Source organism: Equus quagga, unplaced genomic scaffold (assembly GCF_021613505.1).
Source record: "Equus quagga isolate Etosha38 unplaced genomic scaffold, UCLA_HA_Equagga_1.0 130000_RagTag, whole genome shotgun sequence".
Taxonomy (NCBI): Eukaryota; Metazoa; Chordata; class Mammalia; order Perissodactyla; family Equidae; genus Equus; species Equus quagga.
The window spans coordinates 23,352-30,990 of record NW_025796273.1 but is presented as its reverse complement, the minus strand read 5'-3'; the positions used below and the strand labels follow the sequence as shown (position 1 = coordinate 30,990).

The 7,639-nt window shown below is 52.7% G+C and overlaps 1 long non-coding RNA gene across 1 annotated transcript; it reads left to right on the top strand.

The window, feature by feature from the left end:
- The first annotated feature begins 216 nt into the window (after positions 1 to 216).
- LOC124232837 (uncharacterized) lies at positions 217 to 2,471 on the top strand. The gene is made up of 3 exons (XR_006886918.1): positions 217 to 725; positions 1,648 to 2,053; positions 2,178 to 2,471. It is a non-coding gene; the product is annotated as an uncharacterized LOC124232837 (long non-coding RNA).
- The last annotated feature ends 5,168 nt before the right edge of the window (positions 2,472 to 7,639 follow it).

Below are 7,639 nucleotides of genomic sequence, written 5' to 3'. Positions count from 1 at the left end.
CTTTGCGACAGATCCTTCACTCGCGGGTCCTCAAGGCGCGGGCCTCAGCCTGAGACTCCCCAGGCCCCGGCAGAGCCGGACGCCGCCCCCTGGCGGCAGGTGGGCGCCAGCACAGCCCATGCTAATGAGCCCGCGGCGCGGCTCGCGGATTGGCTGGCGCGGATCCCGGCCCTCCCGGGGGCGCGTGCCGAGCGGGAGCGAAGGGGGCGCCGCCGGCAGCCCCGCCCGCCCCCCAGCCCGCCGCGCGCAGCCGCCTCCCCCGGACGCCAGGGCGTGTGCGGGGCTCGCGGGCTCCTGCGCTCCGGGGCTGTGCTTTTCTGTACCGCGAGTGTTCTGGTTGTGAATTCATCCAGGGTCCAGGATGACGATCCGACACCAAGGCCAGCAGTACAGGCCGAGGATGGCATTTCTCCAGAAGGTGAGCGCGGTCCCATCCCCTGGGCCCTGGGAGGTGCGCAGGGACCCAACTCTGGGAAGTGTCCGAGGAGATGCTGGGGATGCTCGGAGCGTGTGGGCAGGAGTGGAGGAGTGAGGGCATCCCCTGTGGTCCACTAGTGCTGCTCGATGTTTTGTGATAATATCTATTGAGGTTTCCAGGCTGCCTCTTGGTCCTGAAGAATCGGCATTGCTTGGGCAGAATGTCGGAGGGTGAAGAGCCTGGTACCCGGTGCAGAGGTGCACGGGCTGCAGTTAGCTGGGTCCACTCCAGCTCTGAGCCACGTAAGGTAACAAGACCCCCAAATATTATCTTCATAGCTCCTATATGTGGCCGTTTCTGGATCTGAAGTGCCATCTTGGAAAGTTAAAACTTACATCACACGTATAGACCACAGCATACATGCAGCTGAAAAGGCAGGGGTCCCCATCTTCCATTGCCTGGGACCCTAGTAGGGTTTGAGTCTAAATGTTGGGTTTCTCTGTCCATGACCTCATTGTGCATCATTTCCCCAGGCGGGTCGGTCAGTCAACCAATGGGCAGTAAGCGGCTAGTGTGTGCTGAGCGTTGCCCTAGCTGCTGGGATACAGTGAGGAACAAAGCAGCCCCGGCCCCGTCCTCGGAGGCCCCCGAAGCTAAGTGACCCACTGAGGGCAGCCCAGCCGTGGGGGATGTGGGCTGACTAAGCACCTGACCAGTCACAAGGGACCTAATGAGATGCACTGACTTTCTAGATGAGCCAAGCTCACTCAGCCAGCCAATGGCAGAGCTGGAGGGAGACGGTGTCAGATGCTGTTAGCATCCTGCCCAGGTCTAGAGACTTCCACTGCAAGCACCTGAGCCTCTCTGCCCAGGGGCTTTTCTCTGGCCATAGGAACATGCCTGGCACATATATGGCCAGAGTGCCAGGAAGTGGATGCCCCCTGACCCCTAGCAGAATCATCCTGGAGCTGATGACAAAAGGGAGTTGCCAGATGAACACAGAGCTTCCTCTCCTCTGACGGGACTGTTCAGAGCATGTTCCAATCCGTTTCTCCCGAGGCCCCACTAGGATAGAACTCCAGCGGCCCACAGGATGACCTGCTCATGGGTGCACCCTGTATTGCTCTCCTTTCTTTCCCTGGCTCTCCCCAACCCCTACTGCTGCTTGCCAGGATCAATCTTCCCAGCAGCACTACGAGATAAGTTCAATTATTATCCCCATTTTACAGGTAAGGAAACTGAGGCTAGTGAGGGCCAACCGTGGAAGAACTGTGGGTGTGATACGGCGAAGCTGGGCCCACCACAATGGTGGAAACATAGAGGACAGCATGCAGTGGGAAGGAGCTTCCATTTCTACGCTTCTGCATGAGGAGGAGGGAAGGCACCTGGAGGAGAGCCTTGAAGCTGAGATTGAAGGATGCCGGTCTTCTGCCGGGTGAGGAAAGGTGGAAGGAGGACCCAGGCCATGGAGGGGCGTGTGCCAGAGGGATGTGCAGGTCTGGTGCGTCTGAGGCAAGCCGTTCGCTGTTGCTGAGCTTATTATATAAGAGGAGTGTGTGGCCGGACAGGCAGGCAAACTGCCTTCAAAGGTCATCTGATTTTTCCCCAAAGAAGCCACTGAGGAATTTCGAGCAGGTGAGTGATGTGGTCAGATTCAAGTTCACAAGACCACTCTGATGTGAGCGAGAGGGATGGATGGGGTGTCTTCTTTTCCCTGAGCTAAGAGAGTTCACCCAGGGTCCTCCTGTGTGCTTTACAGCTCCAGCTGCCTAGGAGATGACAGGCTTGTCACAGGGCCGGGGAGAGAGGTGCTGGTCAGAAGGTCAAAAGGGTCCTTCTCTCTCGTGTGGCTCTGATGCCTCTGTCTCAGGCCCACTGCAACCCCTGGTAGACAGGCCCACCAGCCACACTGCCACCGTCTCTGATTTCTGTTGCAAGGCTTGGTGACTGGCACCCTGCCAGGGAGGGGTCCTGGGCTTGTTTAAGATGTGGCAGAGGGGGCGGCTCAGTGGTGTAGTGGTTAAGTTTGCGTGCTCTGCTTTGGCAGCCTGGGGTGCACAGGCCCCGATCCTGGGCGTGGACCTACACGCCACTCATCAAGCCATGCTGTGGTGTCATGTCATATACAAAATAGAGGAAGATGGGCACGGATGTTAGCTCAGGGACAATATTCCTCAAGCAAAAAAGAAGATTGGCAACAGATGTAACTTCAGAGCCAATCTTCCTCACTAAAAAAAAAAGGAGAGAAAGAAAGAAAATTAAAAAAAAAAAAAAAAGATGTGGCAGAAAGAGGTGGAGGGTCCACAGTCTAGGAGCTTTGCCTGGGAGGAGTTAGCTGATGAGACATGGTGGACCGAAGAGCATGGCTAGGCAGCCCACTGTGGCCTCTGGCTCTGTTCCAGTTCTGCCCTGTCATCTCCTATGTCCTGGCAGCCTTGAGCATCTAGTGGTGCTGTGGAAAGATGTTCCTCCAGCCCTCTAAAATGCTTTCCTCTTCGACTTAGGGAAACAGTTGGGCCTGGGCGAGGACTACAAGGAGTAGGGGTCTTCAGGAGGCTTGGGCACATTTAAAATTGTTTGCATCATTTTTATAGTTTCCTCCATTTAACAAACATTTATTGAGCACCTACTGTGTTCAGACATAGTTAGACGCTGGGATAACAAAGCCATTTGGGACACGGTCCCTGTCCTCAGGTGGCTTCTAGTCTGGTAGTGGGAGACAGCCACATACCCCAACCCAATGACGTGTCTCAGGTGCCATGACAGACACCTGGAGGGTAGAGGAAGTGCCTAAGTGGGGGCATTCACTTCATCCTGTGTGGAATATCATGAAAAAATTCTGGAAGCTTCTGTGGTGGTTCAGCTGGGTCTTGAGTGACGTGAAGGTATTCTTGAGGCAGATGGGGTGCCGGAAGAGGGCCGGGACTCAGCAGGAGGAGGGACATGCATTTACCTGTGGATCTATTGCATGTCCGTTGTTGACTAGACCCAGATGGTGATGGCCAATGGGCGATTCTGCTTCTGGAGGGAGGTTCTGGAAGACTTGAGAGTGGTTCTCAATGGTTATTGAGAATGTAACAAAAATGAGGACTTTTTTGAGGCTGGACACAGCCAACTGGGCATATGGGACTTGGGCATTTGGGCTGTGACCGGTAGTTGGGACGTGAGCTCCTCCTAGGAAAGAGAATGCAGTGGTTTTAGATCTCTGTTACATCTTTGCACCGCAAAGGACATGATTGGTATTGTCCCCAGGGCACCCTCTCTGCTTTAGAGGAACACGCTGCTCCCTGAGATCTTATGGAGAGTGACAGTCACTGATTGTGAGAAGAAACCGTGAGCGTGGGTGGACCGGATATGGAAGCCATCGCTTTCTGATACTTTTAGTAACTGTCTGGATTCTTTGAAATGCTTGATGTCAAACCTCAGTCAGCTGGCATCTGAGAGGGGAAATGCTAGGCCTGTTTAGGGGCCAAGGATGACCTCTTTCTGGCAGGATTTGTCTGTGGCCTCAGGAAATAGTTGTGAAGAAGTCAGGATTCTGAGAGAGCCAGGAAGCCGTGGCTGTGTTCTGGTCAACAGTGTGTGTGTGTGTTGGGGGTGACAGTGTGGGGAAGGGCCACGGGGTCTTCACTGTGTGATGAAAGGAGATACCTCAGGAGGGATGCACACAGAACACAAAGATGAGGGGGCCCCGGAGAGAGGCCACAGCAGCCCCCTTCCCAGAGAGCTTTAACATCAGGGTAGATTTTCTGTTGTTGGTGGGCAGAGTTTCTGTGTAAGACAAGGAGATGGCCAAGATCACCTCTTCGAGACCCTACAAGTCAGTCATAATTTTTGCACTTTAGATTTATTATGATTTTTTGGGGAAGCACTTCAGTGAATTTACGTGAGAAAAGGTCTGAGGAAAATTATTCTGTACCCAGATGGGAAGACTCCTGTCTTAGTCCGTTTGGGCTGCTGTAAAAAAATGGCATGGGTGGGGTGGCTTATAAACAACAGAGATTTATTTCTCACAGCTCTGGAGGCCGGAAGTCCGGGATCAGGGTGCCGGCATGGTTGGGTTCTGGTGAGGACTCTCCTCCCAGTCACAGACTTCTTGTTCTGTCCTCACGTGGCGGAAGGGCTGAGGGAGCTCTCTGGGGTCTCCTTTATAAGGCACTAATCCCATTCACAGGGCTCCGCCGTTAGGACTTAAGCACCTCCCAGCGCCCCACTTCCTGATGCCATCATCTTGGAGGTTAGGTTTTAACATAAGAATTTGGGGGACACAAATGTTCAGACATGGCCACTCCTGTAAACATACACAGCGCTCACATGTTCCCCTCTTCCTGGCAAAACTTTGCTTTGTACAAAGTGGGACCTCCTTGCTGGAAAGAAATCTGCCACTATTGTGTTTTTAAAAATACTTATTCTTAATCTCCTTTGAAGAGAAGTTTAGTTTCAAATTCTTCCTAGATTGATTTTTTTTTTTTTTTTTTTTTGAGACAAAGGGAGAGGAATGAACCTACTGATATTTTTATCAGAGAAGTTTAACTCTAACTGGCAAAGCAGGTCAGACTCCTCCCTCCACTTTTAGGTCCTTCTGACTCTGCACTAAGAAGACAGTCTTTGCACTCAGTGAAGTACTGCATTTTCAGTAAAAGTTATTTATAACCGGAAAAAAGTTATGAGCGAAAAGAGGAGAGAGTTTTAAGTCCTGTCATCAGAAACTAGAATAACAGGGTGTGAGAGTGTGTGTGCGTGTGTGTGTTGGGGAAGGACGGACAGCTGGCTGCTGCTGAAAGGAGTCACTCCTGAACCCTGTGGCTCCTCAGCCTCCTGGGCCGCTCCAGGAGAAGGGGGCCACCTCCCAGCCCCCCACACCCTGCTGGGGTCACCTCTGCTCCCCTCGCTGCTGCGGGCCTCTCGGCTGACCCAGGGCCCCGAGATGCTGCCAGGCCCTGACACTGCAGAAGGCCGGGGATGACAGCTCCAAATGGATAGCTTCTGTTCCAGAACAATTCCGTGAGCCAAGAAAGTGTCCACGCGGGTGAGGCTCGCAGTCACTCTTACACGAGGAGCCCGGACGCTGCGTGGGCCCGGCCAGTCTCCCTGCTGGCTGAGTGGTGGCCTTGACCCCGCACCTGATGCCGCCGCTTCCTGAGACCGTGGCTCAGCTGCAGATGCTGGGTGAGCAGCAGTGGTTGAAAGGGAATCCAGCCCTCAGCGCTGCCTTAGGACGCTGTCCTGTGCTCCTTCTCTCCTTGGGGGGGTGGGGCCTTCCAGCTCAGGAGCAGGCTGGCTGTGTGGGAGGTGGCGGGTCGAATTTTCCAAGTCAGGGCTCCCCTTACGGGATTCTTTCCCTGAAATGCAGCCAGGTCAGTGTACACCTCCTTCCTCTCTACCTGACCACATCATGGGCTCCCTTCCAAGTCCACTTCTTCCGGGAAGCATTCCTTGTCTGCTCCCTTTGAGTGCCTGTGCACTTCGGATCTGTACCATCCAGAGGGGGCGCACTTTATTCTGTGCTGTGTGTTAATCTCTCTGTCTACATACTTGGCCACCCCAGCTCCCAGAGGACAACGATTATGTGGTTTATTTGTAGCAATCTTAGAATTGACTTCATAAGAAGCATTTGATTAAATCTCTCTCTCTGGATGAGGTTGTCTATCTGAGTTTTTCTTATGTAGCTTTATTAGCTTTATTACTGGTCCCTAAAGGGCATATTGTGACAATAACTGCTATCACTCCCACTCCCACCCCAGCTGTCACTGTTCCTATATTGCCTTAGACATTATGTAACTGTTTCACATTCGATATTTTCCTTTGATTTTCACAACTACCCTTTTAAATAGATGAAGCAGGTATTACATTTTTTCCCTGGTGGTTGGAAATACTGAGGTTCAGAGAGGGTAAATAACTGGCTCAGGGTCACACAGGTGACATAGAAAGCTTCCCTGATGCTGGGAAAACCAGTGGCCCCTTTCAGACCACAGGTACATTCATGCATGTACAAGGTCCTTGTGAATGAGGGCTCATCCAGTGCTGCATAGAGTTATGATGAATTATAGGAAGTAGCTACTGCAAGATGGCAACACTTGCATTAAGAGGGAGCAGTTGTTTGGATGGCTCTGGGTTTGGTTGGCCGGAGTGCGGTGCTGGCTGCATTTGACGGCCCTCCGGGTGGAGATGCAGCAGGCGGAAGGAGGTGGCTGTGGGGAGGGTGGGAAGGACTGAGTTCAGGGGCAAGGAAAGACCTTTGTTCTTACTGTGGGTGTCTGCACGTGCCCTGGGATTTCTCGCCCCCATCCCTCTGCTTACGCCGTGCCCTCATCCTGGGCTACTCTCCCTCCCTCACTGGGGCTTGAGGCTGTATTTCCAGTTGTCTCCTAGACGTTTCTGTGTGTCTGTTCCTGGGGCAGAGCACAAACGGAAGTCTTTCTCTTCCCAAACAGGCTGCTGCTTTTGTGTTTCCTATTTTGGCTACTGATACCACTCTTTGCTTGGCAGGGAGGCTGGAAACCTTGGAATCAGGGTCTCTTTCCCTCACTGAATCATATCCAGTCGCCAAGGACAAGAGTCCACATCCACGGTGCTCCTAGTCTCCGTTCTCTCTTGTCCCCACTGCCTCTGCCTGGACCGCCACTATCACCAGCTCTCTAGGTCCCATCTGTCCTCCCTTTTGCTACCATCTATAATCTTGTAAAACAAGGCAAACTACATTGCTCCTCTCCAACAGTCGTCTGTTGTTATGGGCCGAATTTTGTCCCCACCCAAATTCATGTGTGGAAGCCCTAGCTCCTAGAGCCTCAGAATATGTCTGTATTTGGAGATTGTTCTAGTCAGCTCGGGCTGCCGTAACAAAAAACCACAGACTGAGTGGCTTCAACAACAGAAGTTTATTTTCTCATAGTTCTGGAGGCTGGAAAGTCCAAGATCAAGGTACCAGCAATGTAGGTTTCATTCTGAGGCCTCTCTCCTTGGCTTGCAGGTAGCTGCCATCTTGCTGTATCCTCACGTGACCTCTGTGTATTCACGGGGACAAAGGGAGAGAGAGGGCTCTCTGTGTCTTTTTTTTTTTTTTTGAGGAAGACTGGCTCTGAGCTAACATCTGTGCCCATCTTCCTCTACTTTATTTGTGGGACGCCTGCCAAAGCATAGCTTGACAAATGGTACGTAGGTCTGCACCCGGGATCCAAACTGGCGAACCCTGGGCTGCCAAAGTGGACATGTGACCTTAAC